Raw genomic sequence first — 17,640 nt, 5'->3', positions numbered from 1 at the left:
GAGTAAATAATAGAAGAGGGCTGCTGCTGTTCACATAAGCACCCCTAGGTGGCAGGAGGCAGAGATCTCCCTGGAATGACAGCTGATGAAGCTGAGCTACAACACAGTGTGAGCCTCTCCCAGCAGCCATATGGAGGGGGGACGCTGCCAAATGTTTTCACTGGTGCTGCTTACACTCAGCTTCAACAGTTGGTTTTGCTCTGTAAAAGTCCACCTCTTATATATAAAAAAAGAAGAAGAATGGAAGAGGAATGCACATATATTTGCAGGAAAAAATATATTATAATAAAATGTGCAATATAACAATATATATTATATAAGTGTATAACATAATTTATTTATGTAAAAAAAAAAAAAATGCAAATGCATAAATATATATTTTGAAAAAGAAATATATAAATATATATATATATACACACACACATTTACATTTTATAGGTAAATTTATATCTTTTTAGTTTTATATTACACACACACACACACGCACATATATACATATATGTAAATGTATAAATACATATAAAAATATATATATATATATATATATATATTTTTTTTTTAATATGCATTTATACATTTACATATATGTATATATGTGTGTGTGTGTGTGTGTGTAATATAAAAGTAAAAAGATATAAATTTACCTATAAAATGGAAATGTGTGTGTGTGTATATATTTATATATTTATTTTTAATATAATATATATATATATATATATATATATATATATATATATATATATATATATATATATATATTAAAAAATAAATATATAAATATATACACACACACACATTTACATTTTATAGATGAATGTATATCTTTTAATTTTGTACTTTCTAAAAAAAAAAATGCAAATGTATAAATATATATTAGAAAAATTAAATTTATATATATAAATAACAATATATATTATTTAAGTGTATAACATTATTTATGTAAAAAAAAAAAGCACATACAATACACACACACATATATATATATATACATACATACACACACAAACACATATATATATATATATATATACACACACACACACACACATATATATATATATATATATATATACATACACACACAAACACACACATATATATATATACACACACACACACATATATATATATATATATATATATATATATATATATACATACACATATATATACACACACACATATATATATATACACACACACACACATACATACATTTACATTTTATAGGTTAATTTAGATCTTTTCATTTTATATTTTCTATATACACATATGAAAAAGGAATGCACATATATTTGCAGGAAAAAACAATGTGTATAATAAATGTATAATATATATTGTGTATAACATAAATGTAATTATATAAAATGTAAACGTAAAAATATATAAATGTTTATAAAAATGTAAATATATATTGTAAATGTATGAATATATAACATGTAAAAATATATAGTGATATATACTGTACATAAAAAAAAGAATGGAAAGGAATGCACATATATTTGCAGGAAAAAAAAACTCATAATAAAAGTACAATATAACAATATTGTTTTATGTAAAAAAAAATGCAAATGTATAAATATATATTAGAAAAATAAAATTTATATATATATATATATATATATATATATATATATATATATAAAACAATATATATTATTTAAGTGTATAACATCATTTATTTATGTAATAAAAAAAAAAAAAGGAAAGCAAATGTGTATATATATCTTTTTACCTTTCTATTTCCTATATATACACATATGTAAAGGAATGCACATATATTTGCAGGAAAACACAATGTGTATAATAAATGTATAATATATATTGTGTATAACATAAATGTAGATATATAAAATGTAAACGTAAAAATATATAAATGTATATAAAAATGTAAATATATATTGTAAATGTATGAATATAAACGATATATACTGTACATATTTCTATATTTACATGTTATATACATTAAACATATAATACATATATTCTTACACATACATTTATATTTTTTTACATTTGTATTTTATGAATACACATTTATAGTTATGTAATTCCAGAGAAAGTAAGCCCCCATTCACACTGGGGCGACGCTACTTCGCACCGCGACCTCCGAGGTCGCGGTGCGAGCAGCGCGCCGCTACCTCGGAGCGGCCGCCACGGACTTCGTAACATTGAAGTCTATGACGGTCGCCTCCTGGTCGCCCCAAAGAAGCTCCGGACCCTTTTTCTGAGTCGGAGCGACTTGTGTCGCTCCTATCAGAACGGGTCCGCAGCTTCCCTATGGGAGGCGACCTGCGGCGACCTGTGAGGCGACCAGGTCGCCTCACAGGTCGCCCCAGTGTGAACGGGGGCTCAAGCTTGTGCCTCGTCAAAACATCGAAAAAAAACAAACAAACAGAGTCGTGCGTTTAGGCTCGGTTCACACTTATGCGATGCGGGAAGGCTGCGAATTCGCAGCCTGTTCCCGCATCGCAAACACACCCTTGGTAGTTCACACTGCCATATGCGATACGCTGGGGGTGTCAATGTAATGTTAACGACACCCCAGTTTGATCACATATCGCAGTGCGATCTTACAGTTTGCACAGGATCGGATCGCACAAGTGTGAACCACTGTGCAATCCGATCCTGATGCGGCTCAAAAAAAGGGTCATGTGCGACTTTAATGTGGGTGCAGTGCGAATTCAGCCATACAAAGTGTATGGCTGAATTCGCACCGCACATAAGATCGCATGTAATGAAGTAGCAGTGCGCTCCGATATTACATGCGATCGCCGCAGCCGCACTAGTGTGAACCGGCACTCACCCTTCAAGACCCGTGAGTGCCGCTCTTTTTTGGTTAGTTTTATATTTTTATAATTTTAGATTATTATATATATATATATACATACACACTCACACAAACACACTCACATGCATCTTAAAAAATTAAAATATGAAAAAGTAAAAAAATGTATTTTAGTAAGGCCCCTTTTCACACTTGTGCGACCTAAAAGTGATTTTTTTGCTGCGATTTTGACTGGAGTTGAAGCAATGCCTATGTCTATGGACCTCAAAAACATTAAAATCGGCCCAAAGTAATGCAGGGACAACGTTGAAGTCGTTGCGACTTGAAGTCATACAGATATGAACAGTACTCATTGGAAATCATGGAGTACAACTTGTCATTGCGACTCTGCAGTCCCAAATCGCATAAGTGTGCAAGGGGCCTAAATCAATTTAACAGATGCGTTACATGTGCAAGAATTTCTTTCTTTTCATTTTGATGATTATGGCTTATAGCAGAGACTGAAAGCCAGGCCTTCTCGTCCAACATCAGTGCCTGACCCCACAAATGCTCTCCTGGAAGAACAGTCAAACATTCCCATAGACACTCCTAAACCTTGTGGACAGCCTTCCCAGAAGAGTTGAAGCTGTTATTGCTGCAAAGGGTGGGCCAACTCAATATTGAACCCTACGGACTAAGACTGGGATGCCATTGAAGTTCATGGGCGTGTAAAGGCAGGCGTCCCAATACTTTTGACAATATAGTGTATCTACACTGTATACACATTTATATTTTATATATAAAAATATATACATTTACAGTTATATATTTATACATGTGTGTACATATATATATATATATACACACACACACACTATATATATATATATATATATATATATATAGGACTATATTATAAAAATGTCTAATCTGTAATTTGATGCCTTTTGGAGATTTTTCCATCTTTCCTTGGCTTCTTTATGCACATTAATACAAATTTTTTACCTGGGGTTCCCAAACTTTCGATCACCACTGTATATATACACACACATTATATATATATATATATATATATACACACACACACAATATATATACAGTATACAGTATATTGTATAATTATACATAAAATGTAAAGGTATTATAAGGTTAAAAAAAAAATCTCTATCTATATATATATATATATATATAAAAAAGGAACACTTTTAATTTCAAAGTATAGCATCAAGTCAATAAACCTCCAGAGATATTGATCTGCTCAGTTAAGTAGCAGAGGGGGTTGTTAATCAGCTTCATCTGCTTTATTGTTAATGAAATTAACAACAGGTGCACTAGATGGGCAACAATGAGACCACCTCCAAAACAGGAATGGTTTTACTGGTGGAGGTCACTAGTTTTGCATTTGGCTAGGGTCAGTGTCACTACTGGTAGCATGAGGAGATATCTGGACCCTATAGAGGCGATACCTGGACCCTATAGAAGTTGCACAGGCAGTCCAACTCCTCCAGGATGACACATCAATACATGACATTGCCAGGTTTTCTGGGTCTCCCAACACAGTCTCAGAGCATGGAGGAGATTCCAGGAGACAGGCAGTTACTCTAGGAGAGCTGGACAGGGCAGTAGAAGGTCCTTAACCCATCAGCAGGACCGGTATCTGCTCCTTTGTGCAAGGAGGAACAGGATGAGCACTGCCAGAGCCCTACAAAATGACCTCCAGCAGGACACTGGTGTGAATGTCTCTGATCAATCAGAAACAGACTTCATGAGGGTATCCTGAGGGCCCGACGTCCTCTAATGGGCCCTGTCACTGCCCGGCACCATGGAGCTCGATTGGCATTTGCCATTGAACACCAGAATTGGAAGGTCCACCACTGGCACCCTGTGCTTTTCACAGATAAGAACAGGATCACCCTGAGCACATGTGACAGACGTGAAAGGGTCTGGAGAAGCCATGGAGAACTTTATACTGCCTGTAACATCGTTCAGCATTATCGGATTGGTGGTGGGTCAGTAATAGTCTGGGGAGGCATCCATGGAGAGACGCACAGACCTCTACAGGCTGGACAATGGCACCCTGACTGCCATTAGGTATTGGGGTGAAATCCTTGGACCCATTGTCAGACCCTACACTGGTGCAGTGGGTCCTGGGTTCCTCCTGGTGCACAACAATGCCCGGCCTCATGTGGTGAGAGTATGCAGCCAGTTCCTGCAGGATGAAGGAATTGATACCACTGAATGGCTCCATGCTCACCTGAATTAAATCCAATAGAACACCTCTGGGACATTATGTTTTGGTTCATCTGACACCGCCAGGTTACACCTCAGTCTGTTAGGAGCTCAGTGATGCCCCGGACCAGATCTGGGAAGAAATACCCCAGGACACCACCTGTCGTCTCATTAGGAGGATGCCCGATGTTGTCAGGCATGCATACAAGCACGTGGGGGCCATACAAACTACTGAGGACCATTCTGATTTGCTGCAATGAAATTTCAGCAAGATGGACTCGCCTGCTGCATCATTTTTTCACTTTTATTTTCGGGGTGTCTTTGAATTCAGCCCTCTGTAGGGTGATAATTTTCATTTCCATCAAACAATGTGGAATCCTTTCATTCCTAACACATTACCCAGTCCATACCAGTATAGATCCTAACACATTACCCAGTCCATACCAGTATAGATCCTAACATTACCCAGTCCATACCAGTATAGATCCTAACATTACCCAGTCCATACCAGTATAGATCCTAACACATTACCCAGTTCATACCAGTATAGATCCTAACATTACCCAGTCCATACCAGTATAGATCCTAACACATTACCCAGTCCATACCAGTATAGATCCTAACACATTACCCAGTCCATACCAGTATAGATCCTAACACATTACCCAGTCCATACCAGTATAGATCCTAACACATTACCCAGTCCATACCAGTATAGATCCTAACACATTACCCAGTCCATACCAGTATAGATCCTAACATTATCCAGTCCATACCAGTATAGATCCTAACATTACCCAGTCCATACCAGTATAGATCCTAACACATTACCCAGTCCATACCAGTATAGATCCTAACATTACCCAGTCCATACCAGTATAGATCCTAACACATTACCCAGTCCATACCAGTATAGATCCTAACATTACCCAGTCCATACCAGTATAGATCCTAACATTACCCAGTCCATACCAGTATAGATCCTAACACATTACCCAGTTCATACCAGTATAGATCCTAACATTACCCAGTCCATACCAGTATAGATCCTAACACATTACCCAGTCCATACCAGTATAGATCCTAACACATTACCCAGTCCATACCAGTATAGATCCTAACACATTACCCAGTCCATACCAGTATAGATCCTAACACATTACCCAGTCCATACCAGTATAGATCCTAACACATTACCCAGTCCATACCAGTATAGATCCTAACATTATCCAGTCCATACCAGTATAGATCCTAACATTACCCAGTCCATACCAGTATAGATCCTAACACATTACCCAGTCCATACCAGTATAGATCCTAACATTACCCAGTCCATACCAGTATAGATCCTAACACATTACCCAGTCCATACCAGTATAGATCCTAACATTACCCAGTCCATACCAGTATAGATCCTAACATTACCCAGTCCATACCAGTATAGATCCTAACACATTACCCAGTTCATACCAGTATAGATCCTAACATTACCCAGTCCATACCAGTATAGATCCTAACACATTACCCAGTCCATACCAGTATAGATCCTAACACATTACCCAGTCCATACCAGTATAGATCCTAACACATTACCCAGTCCATACCAGTATAGATCCTAACACATTACCCAGTCCATACCAGTATAGATCCTAACACATTACCCAGTCCATACCAGTATAGATCCTAACATTATCCAGTCCATACCAGTATAGATCCTAACATTACCCAGTCCATACCAGTATAGATCCTAACACATTACCCAGTCCATACCAGTATAGATCCTAACATTACCCAGTCCATACCAGTATAGATCCTAACACATTACCCAGTCCATACCAGTATAGATCCTAACACATTACCCAGTCCATACCAGTATAGATCCTAACACATTACCCAGTCCATACCAGTATAGATCCTAACACATTACCCAGTCCATACCAGTATAGATCCTAACACATTACCCAGTCCATACCAGTATAGATCCTAACACATTACCCAGTCCATACCAGTATAGATCCTAACACATTACCCAGTCCATACCAGTATAGATCCTAACACATTACCCAGTCCATACCAGTATAGATCCTAACACATTACCCAGTCCATACCAGTATAGATCCTAACATTATCCAGTCCATACCAGTATAGATCCTAACATTACCCAGTCCATACCAGTATAGATCCTAACACATTACCCAGTCCATACCAGTATAGATCCTAACATTACCCAGTCCATACCAGTATAGATCCTAACACATTACCCAGTCCATACCAGTATAGATCCTAACACATTACCCAGTCCATACCAGTATAGATCCTAACACATTACCCAGTCCATACCAGTATAGATCCTAACACATTACCCAGTCCATACCAGTATAGATCCTAACACATTACCCAGTCCATACCAGTATAGATGTCCAGCATGAGATTTTTACCCATTGAGATCTGATGTGTTTTCAAAGTGTTCCTTTCATTTTTTTGAACAGTTTGTGTGTGTGTGTGTGTGTATATATATATATATACACACACACACGCACACACTTTATCTCACATAAGTAAGTACACCCCTCACATTTATGTAAATATTTTATTCTATCTTTTCATGTGACAACACTGAAGAAATGACACTTTGCTACAATGTAAAGTAGTGAGTGTACAGCTTGTATAACAGTGTAAATTTACTGTCCCCTCAAAATAACTCAACACACAGCCATTAATGTATAAACCGCTGGCAACAAAAGTGAGTACACCCCTAAGTTAAAATGTCCAAATTGGGCCCAAAGTGTCAATATTTTGTGTGGCCACCATTATTTTCCAGCACTGCCTTAACCCTCTTGGGCATGGAGTTCACCAGAACTTCACAGGTTGCCACTGGAGTCCTCTTCCATTCCTCCATGATGACATCACAGAGCTGGTGGATGTTAGAGACCTTGTGCTCCTCCACCTTCCATTTGAGGATGCCCCACAGATGCTCAATAGGGTTTAGGTCTGGAGACATGCTTGGCCAGTCCATCACCTTTATCCTCAGCTTCTTTAGCAAGGCAGTGGTCATCTTGGAGGCGTTTGGGGTCGTTATGTTGGAATACTGCCCTACGGCCCAGTCTCTGAAGGGAGGGGATCATGCTCTGCTTCAGTATGTCACAGTACATGTTGTCATTCAGCGTTCCCTCAATGAACTGTAGCTCCCTATTGCCGGCAGCACTCAGACCATGACCATGACACTCCCACCACCATGCTTTACTGTATGCAAGACACACTTGTCTTTGTACTCCTCACCTGGTTGCCGCCACGAACGCTTGTCACCATCAAAATCAAAAAAGTTTATCTTGGTCTTGTCAGAGCACAGGAGATGATTCCAGTAATCCATGCCCTTAGTCTGCTTGTCTTCAGCAAACTGTTTGCGGGATTTCTTGTGCATCATCTTTAGAAGAGGCTTCCTTCTGGGACGACAGCCATGCAGACCAATTTGATGCAGTGTGCGGCGTATGGTCTGAGCACTGAATGATCTGACCGTGTGCAGTGATGGGCAGGAAGTCGAGTGAGGGCAAGATGGCCCCCACTCGACTCTATGCTCTTGGAGGACTGGAGCGACGACTGACTTCACTTCCGCCTTGAAAGGGGCCACATTTATTTCATTAGAAAAAGTAAAAAATTGGATTTTTGTCTTACTGTTTTTTCTGAGGTTCACTGATGGACACAGATTCAAGTCTTCAGACCATTAGGCTTTATGCGGTCTCTCTTTAGGTTTAGGTCTAGGCAAAAACCTTTTTGCTTACCCCCCTGGGGCAGTCCCAGAGGGTATACCACCACTTTCTGCTGTAGGACTTCCAGTTTGTAACAAGCAGTGTCAGAAGAACATATAACTCAACCCCAAAAGAGGGGTGGGTGCTGTGTCCGTCAGTGAACCTCAGAGAAAAGGATTTTACAGTAAGACAAAAATCCAGTTTTCCCTTTCATTCACTGATGGGCAGTTTCAAGTCTTCAGACCATTGGGTTGTCCCAAAGCAGTTTCAACATGAGGGGTGGAAAAAAACACAGCAAACACAGAATTCCCAACAAGGCTAAACAGCCAACCAGGTAACAACAAGAGCTAAACTAGGAACAACTGCAGCTCACCACCAGAAAAAAATGTACACCCTCAAGAAGCAGAAGCCTCTGCAACCGCAGCCTACAAAACTTTGCAACCAAATGCCGCATCCGAAGATGCAAGTATATCCACCTTATAATATTTTGTGAATGTGCGTACAAAACAACCACGTAGCCACCTTGCATACCTGAACCACTGACACCTGATGACGGAAGGCCCAAGAGGCACTAAGCGCCCTCGTAGAATGCATTTTAACAAGGAAAGGAGGAACCTGTCCCTTAATGGAATAGGTCTGCACCACCATCTGCCTGATCCACTTGGAAATGGTGCAGTAGATGCGGCCTGCCCCTTACGAGGTCCATCCATAAAAACAAACATAGTTAGTCAGGTTGAAAAAAAGACACAAGTCCATCCGGTTCAACCAAAAAAAAAAAAAAAAAACAGTATTGAAAACCCAACCATACAATCCCATATACACAATCCTTTACCCGCTGTTGATCCAGAGGAAGGCGAAAATAAACCCCAGCAAAACATGATCCAATTTGCTACAGCAGGGGAAAAAAATTCCTTCCTGATCCTCCGAGAGGCAATCGGATATTCCCTGGATCAACTTTACCTAAAAAAAATTTTAGCACCCATTTATATTATGTAGACCTAGGAAAGAATCCAGGCCTTAAAGCAATCTAGTGAGCTGGCCAGAACCACCTCTGGAGGGAGTCTATTCAACATTTTCACAGCTCTTACGGTGAAGAAACCTTTCCATATTTGGAGACGAAATCTGTTTTCCTCTAGATGTAAAGAGTGCCCCCTGTCCTCTGTGTTGACCTTAAAGTGAATAACTCAACACCAAGTTCACTATATGGAACTCTTATGTATTTATACATGGTGATCATATCCCCCCTTAATTTCCTATTCTCAAGAGAGAATAAATTCAGTTCCGCTAATCTTTTCTCATAGCTGAGGTCCTCCATGCCTCTTATCAGTTTGGTTGCCCTTCTCTGCACTTTCTCCAGTTCCCCAATATCCTTTTTGAGAACTGGTGCCCAAAACTGAACTGCATATTCCAGATGAGGTCTTACTAATGATTTGTACAGGGGCAAAATGATATCTCTCTCTCTGGAGTCCGTGCCTCTGTTAATATAAGAAAGGACTTTGCTTGCTTTGGAAACCGCAGCTTGGCATTGGATGCTATTATTAAACTTATGATCTACCAGAACACCCAGATCCTTCTCCACTATGGATTCCCCCAGCTCCACTCCACCTAGTATGTATGATGCATGCATATTCTTAGCCCCCAAGTGCATAACTTTACATTTATCAACATTAAACCTCATTTGCCACATAGTTGCCCAATGAAACAGTGCATTGAGGTCAGCTTGTAAGTTGGAGACACCCTGTAAAGAAGTTATTCCACTGCAAAGCTTGGTGTCATCTGCAAAGACTGAAATGGTACTTTTAATCCCAGACCCAATATCATTTATAAAGATATTAAAAAGTAAGGGTCCCAACACTGAACCTTGGGGTACACCACTGATAACTTTACACCATTTAGAGTAAGAATTATTAACCACTACTCTCTGAATTCTATCTTTTAGCCAATTTTCTATCCAATTACAAACAGATCTTTCCAAGCCAGTAGACTTTACCTTACACATTAGCCGTGTGTGGGGAACTGTGTCAAACGCTTTTGCAAAATCCAAGTTTACCACATCCACTGCCACCCCTCTGTCCAAGTATACCACGTCCACAGCCACCCCTCTGTCCAAGTATACCACGTCCACAGCCACCCCTCTGTCCAAGTATACCACGTCCACAGCCACCCCTCTGTCCAAGTATACCACGTCCACAGCCACCCCTCGGTCCAAACTCTCCAATATCTTTCTGACAATAGAAGTTAAAACTAACAGGTCTATAGTTACTTGGCAAAGACTTTGATCCCTTTTTAAATATAGGCACCACATTGCCCCTACACCAATCCAGCGGTACTATTCCAGTCCTTAACGAGTCCCTAAAAATTAGAAACAAAGGCTTAGAAATTACAATTCTTTTAGGATGCGTGGGTGGATGCCATCTGGTCCAGGCGCTTTATCGTCCCTTTTTCTGTCTAAATATTTCTGGACCATATCACTGTTGAGCCATTGTGGATCATTTGGTGTTGTGACAATACCATCCTCATTATGGACATGAGCTCCCCCATGCTCCTTTGTATATACAGAGCTGAAGAAATTATTTAATACATTTTGCCTTCTCTTTGTCCCCAGTCACCCACTCCTGATTATTTTGTAAAGGGCCTACATGCTCAGACCTAACCTTTTTACTGTTAATATATTTGAAGATTTTTTTTGGGGTTTGTCCTACTATCTTTTGCGATCATTTCGAGTTAATTTCGAGTTTTTGCGTCCCTGATATCCTTTTTACATATTCTGTTATATTCTTTGTAACAATTAATCAATGATAGTGTTCCCTCATTTTTATATCTTTTAAAAGCTCTTTTCTTTTTATCTATAGCTTTTTTAACTTTTGCTGTGAGCCATATAGGTTTTATTTTTAGCTTTTTAAACTTATTACCCATGGGAATATACTTTGCAGTGAGTTTGCATAAAGTATTTTTGAAAAATTCCCATTTCTGTTCTGTGCTCATTAATGCCAATATTCCCTCCCAGTCTAAATCCTGGAGAGCAGCCCTCATCCTTGGAAAATTTGCTCTCTTAAAGTTAAGTATTTTTGTATTTTCTGTATGCGTTTTTTGCTTACAGCAAACATTAAATGAAATCATGTTATGGTCACTGCTACCCAGATGTTCTTTTATATGAACATTATTAATAAGCTCTGCATGATTTGAGATTACCAGGTCCAACAGAGCATCATTTCGAGTCGGGGCCTCAATAAATTGCACCATAAAATTGTCTTGTAATAGGTTTATATATTTTTGCCCTTTAACTGTTCCAGCAGTGCCATTACTCCAGTCAATGTCTTGGTAGTTAAAATCCCCCATTATTATCACTGTCCCAGCCCTTGCAGCCCTTTCTATCTGTGCCAGGAGCTGAGTCTCCACCTCCTCATTAATACTGGGAGGTCTATAACAAACTCCAATGATAATTTTTGTTTTACGCACACCCATGTACATTTCAACCCATATTGCTTCAGATTCAACACACTCTCCATCAACTAGGTCATCTTTCACACTCACTTTGAGATCACTTTTCACATAGAGACAAACACCACCACCCCTCCGTTTTACCCTGTCTTTCCAAAAGAGAGCATAGCCAGGAATATTAATAGCCCAGTCATGTGAAGAATGAGGCCAAGATTCAGCAATACCAAATTAAGCATGTTTTTAATTTTGGTACAAATAGTACCATTTCCAATGGTTGTTTGTAACATGGGAACCGTCTTATCCTCTGCCATAACTCTCCCCCCATCTTTCCCCATTCCACCCACCAATAGGGGCTGACCCCTGTCTGCCCCATTATAATCAAATTCACCCTCCCCCTCAATCCTAGTTTAAAAACTCCTCCAGCCTTCCCATAAACCTCTCCCCCAGCACAACAGACCCCCTTCCATTTAGGTGCAAACCATCTTTAGCATATAGGTTGCACCCCAATGAAAAATGAGCCCAGTGCTCTAAAAACCCAAATCCCTCCTTACACCAGGTCTTTAGCCATGCATTCAGCTCTCAAATCTTCCCCTGCCTTTCCTGTGTTGCGCATGGCACAGGCAATATTTCAGAGAATATCACCTTGGAGGTCCTTCCCTTCAACTTGCAGCCTAGTTCATTAAATTGGTTCTTAAGGAGCCTCCACCTTCCATATCTTCTGTCATTGGCTCCAATGTGGACCAAGACAGCTGGGTCATGCCCAACCCCTCCAGTAATTTATCAACCCAGTCCACCACATGCCGAACCCTGGCACCAGGGAGACAGCAAACCATTCGGTTGAGGTGATCCTGGCGCCAAATTATTCTATCAGTCCTTCTGATTGTAGAATCCCCAATTACCACCAACTGTCTAGGCCTACCTACAGTCCCCTCACCACCTCTACTAGATGGACTGCTCTCCCGGCTGTTAGGGATAGCAGTGACCTCTAGGGCTGCCACCTCTGAGCTTGCCACCCCCACATCTTCACCCAACATGGAAAATCTGTTAGGGTGCTCAAACCCAGGGCTGGCCTTCCTTTTCTGTGAGCCCCTACCATTCCCTCTGACTGTATTAACCCATCTTCCTACCTGATAAACCTGACTTACTCCTCCACCCTCCCCATTAACCCCACTAGCCACCTGCTCAGTAAGCAGAGGACCCCCTTCAAGGTTGTCAGTTCTGCACAGTGTTGCAATTTGCTCCTTCAGATCTCTAATGCGAGCTTCCAGAAGGACAATCTGCTCACATATGTTGCAGCAGTATCCATCCTGGAGCTGTTGCTCCGTTATTGTATACATGCGGCACTCTGTGCACTGCACAAAACCTTCAATCTTGCTAGCGCACATTTTCCCAGTTACAACAAAAATAAAACTAATAGAAAATTTCAGATGTTACTTACAGGTCTAAAGACTCCTGTTCAAATCTCCTGTTTTCAACTCTGGTTTTTAACTCTCCACTAGCTCAGAGTTCCAGTAAGCAAAAAGGTGACAAGCTAAAGGATGAGCAAGCTCAAATGAGTCCAGCAGAAATTTAAATAGCACCTGAAGCACCTGTGACCAATTAACCACTCCCCTTAATTAGTAGTCTGAAGGAAGGAAAGAAAGATAGAGAAAAAAAAAAAAGGCTATTTACAAACAAAAGTGGCAGAAAAAATGGGGGAAAAAACCCCAAAAAACTGCAAGGAAAGAGCCCCTAAAAATGCAAACAGTCACCAGCAGTCAAAATCAAAACAAAGAATTGGATTTTCTAATCGGTTCAGTCCCTGCCAGGTACACCTGAATCACCCTGACCACATCTAAGGAATGTAAGGCAACTTCCTTAGGATATTTCAGCTTAGGACATTGGGACGGTAACACAATGTCCCCAAGACAACCTTAGGAAGGAATGCCCGACAAGGTCGCAAAACACCACTTTGTCCCTACGAATCACCAAGTAAGGTGACCGACAGGACAACGCAGCCAACTCCAACACGCAAGGTGCGGAAGTAATAGCTACTAAGAAAGCCACCTTCTGCAACAAAGTGAGCAGAGGAAGTTCTTAAATATTTTCAAAAGGAAGCTTTTGAAGCACCGACAGAACCAAATTGAGATCCCACCGAGGTACCAGGGATCACACCGGAGGAGCCAGATGGCGAACTCCCTGCACGAAAGTGTGAACCAAGGACTTCGTCGCCAATGGCCTTCGGAAAAATATAGCCAAGGCAAAAAACTGCCCCTTGATGGTGCCCAGAGCCAAATGTTGATCTACACCTAATTGTAGAAACTCAAACAGTCGAGACACAGAAAAGGAGCAGGGAGAAACCCCCCGCGACTCACACCAAGTAATGTACGCCTTCCAAACTTGATGATACATTTTTCTGGAAGTAGATTTCCAAGCCTTCAACAGCGTAGGAATCACTGACTTTGACAGCCCTCTGTCTTTCAGCACCTGGCTTTCAATAGCACGCTGTTAAAGCCAGCGACCGTAAAGCAGGATGGAAGATTGATCCCTGAGACAGAAGATCTTCCATGAGAGGAAGTTTCCAGGGACGTCTGATACCAGCCTTACCAGGTCTGCATACCAAGACCGGCGAGGCCAGTCTGGTACCACCAGAATGACTGGAATTCCTTCTACCTCGTTTCTAAGTTGCAGTCTCGACAGTTGTATTGGAGGAAAGGCGTAAATCAGACGATACTGACCCCAAGGATCCACCAGAGCGTCTGCAGCATTTGCACCTTTCTGTTGAGACGGGAATCCAGCAGGACCACATCGGGGGTCCCCCTCCAAAGACACAGTTGATGAAATACCTCTGGGTGAAGGGACCATTCTCCCGGATCCAACATCTGCCGACTGAGATAGTCCGCTTACCAATTCTCTACCCCCGGAATTTGCACAGCAGAAAGGGCTGGAACATATCGTTCTGCCCACCTCAAGATGCAGGCCACTTCCAGAGCCGCCAGGGCACTCTTCTTTGTGCCCCCTTGATGATTGACTTATTCCACAGCCGTAGCATTGTCCGATTGTATCCACACAGGGCGTCCCTGCAGACGATCTGTCCATTGAGACAGACAAAGTCTGATTGCTTGAATTTCCAGGGTGTTGATCGGCAACCTGGACTCTTCCCGAGTCCAGACATCTTGGGCCGAACACACTCCCAAGACACCTCCCCATCCAGGCAGACTGGCATCTGTGGGGATTACAGTCCAATACAGGGGAAGAAAGGATTTCCCCAGACCTAGAGCTGGGGAGCGGAGCCACCATAGGAGAGATTCCCTCGAACCCTGACTCAACAGAATCAGATTGACTAAAGACAGCGGATCCTTGCTCCATTTGATCAGAATCTCCCTTTGGGAAGATCTGGTGTGGAACTGCCTCGAAGGTGGATACCATCAGATCCAGTACTTGCATGCAAGTCCTGAGTGACGATCGATGGTTGGACAACAGGAGCTGAACAGCATCCTGTAGCTTCAGAAGTTTTGTCTGAAGAAGAAACACACGGGCTGATGCTGAATCCAGCGTCAGACCCAAGTAGTCGAGGTTTGTGGACGGAGACAGTGCTGATTTCTGAAAATTCAGTGTCCACCCAAACTCATGCAGAGTTCGCACCGTAACGTCCAAGTCAGCTGCTAGAGCCAAGAAAGACTCTGCACGCAGAAGCAGATCGTCCAGGTAACCCAGTACCGCAATCCCCTTCAAGGTCAAAACTGGGGCCCAAACCTTTGTGAGCACTTGAGGAGCTGAAGTGAGACCAGAGGGTAACGCCAAGAATTGAAAGTGCTCCTCGCCCACGGCAAAACAAAGAACGCTGATGCCCGACATATATTTGAATATGAAGGTAAGCGTCCTTGAGATCGATGGAGGCCAGCAGATCTCCTTGATACAAGAAAGCTACTACTGTACGGATGGACTCCATCCGGAATTTCTGTACCCGCACAAAGTGGTTCACACCTTGAGATCCAAGATCGGACAAACCTTGCCTTCCTTCCTGAGAACTGTAAACAGATTTGAATAAAAACCTTGGAAAGGTTCTGACTGTGGAACTGGCAGAATAACCCCTTGTGCTAACAGGTCCTGCACTGCTCCATAGAGGCCCTGTAGCCACTCTGGGGACAGGCGTAAGTTGGAAGGAAAGAACCTTGCTGGAGGCACGGACCGAAACTCGATCTTGTAACTGAACCAAATCAGTTTGTGGACCCACTTGTCCTGAATGAGCAAGGTCCACGGATCTGTAAAGAAGGAAAGAAGCCCCCTCCCACCTCAGATGAGGGTGAGGGCACCCCTTCAGGCTGGGGAAGGCTTTTCTGCAGAACCAGAAGTGCCAACTTTGGACCTGCCATTCCAGGGTCTCTTGGAGCATCCTGCAAAGTTCCGGGTGGATCTCGGGCCCGTTTCCTACGATCCAGATGGACGAAAGGGCCACTTGTGAGCAAAAAAGAAGGGACCCGCTTACCGCAAGGTTCCTTGCCCTTAGCAGCCTGTGGAAGCAATGTACTCTTACCTCCCGTTAGACCCTTAATGATCTCTTCCATACAGTCACCAAACAAACGATCACCTACAAAGGGAAGATCAGTTAGCACTTTTTAATAAGCCTGACCAGTACTTCAACCAGATCATGCTGCAAAAGATCACCGCCCTTACAGAAACCCTGCCGGCCAAAGGAGTCGCATCCAGGGATGCATCACAAATATACTGTAGCCCTTGGATCAACTGATCCGCCAGCTCAGAAGGGCGTTGTCTCCCCTCCAGATCCTGGTGCAAAACTTTAGCCCATTCCGTTAAGGTCTGGGATACCAAGGTGATAGCAACACCGGTCTTAAAATTGAACAAGCCACGGTGAAGAGGTACCGGACCAGAGCCTCAGCTCTTTTGTCTATGGGGTTCTTAAGACGGGGAATCTTCCACCGTCAAAAGTGTGGTCTTATTTAGCCTGGAAACCTGAGAGTGTACTGATGGTGGAACCGTCAGTTTCTTCAGAAGAGACTCCTCAAAAGGGATATCTTCTGGCAAAACGCTTTGGTATTCCAACCAAGCATTTCGGGGGAACCCCACTGCCAAATTTCACCGGCGTCGCCGACTCAGCAGCAGTTGAGTCCTCCAACTTTAAAGTTTCCCGCACTGATACAATCAGGGCCTCCACCAGCGCTTTTTCATGCGCGGCTGCAGAGGACGGCGACTCATCCTCACTTTAAGAGCACTCAGCGTGCGTGGACACAGACCCAGTGGGGTGACTCTCGTCCGCGGCGGCCAAAACAACCTTAGAATCTGAGGAAGCAGAGGATACAGTTTAAGGCGGGGGCGCTTCTTGCCTGGTCTCCTTTGCAGGGCCATATCTACTTTGGCTACTAGCGACTGCAGGGCTGCCGTCATGGCAGATTAAGACCCAGAGGGTCTCGCAGCTTCCAGGAGTGGATCGGATGGTGAAACATGCTCCAGAGGCTC

The sequence above is a fragment of the Pelophylax lessonae genome (assembly GCF_965119305.1).
Source record: "Pelophylax lessonae genome assembly, chromosome: 5".
In the NCBI taxonomy this organism is placed as follows: Eukaryota; Metazoa; Chordata; class Amphibia; order Anura; family Ranidae; genus Pelophylax; species Pelophylax lessonae.
Note: the sequence above shows the minus strand (reverse complement) of the source record.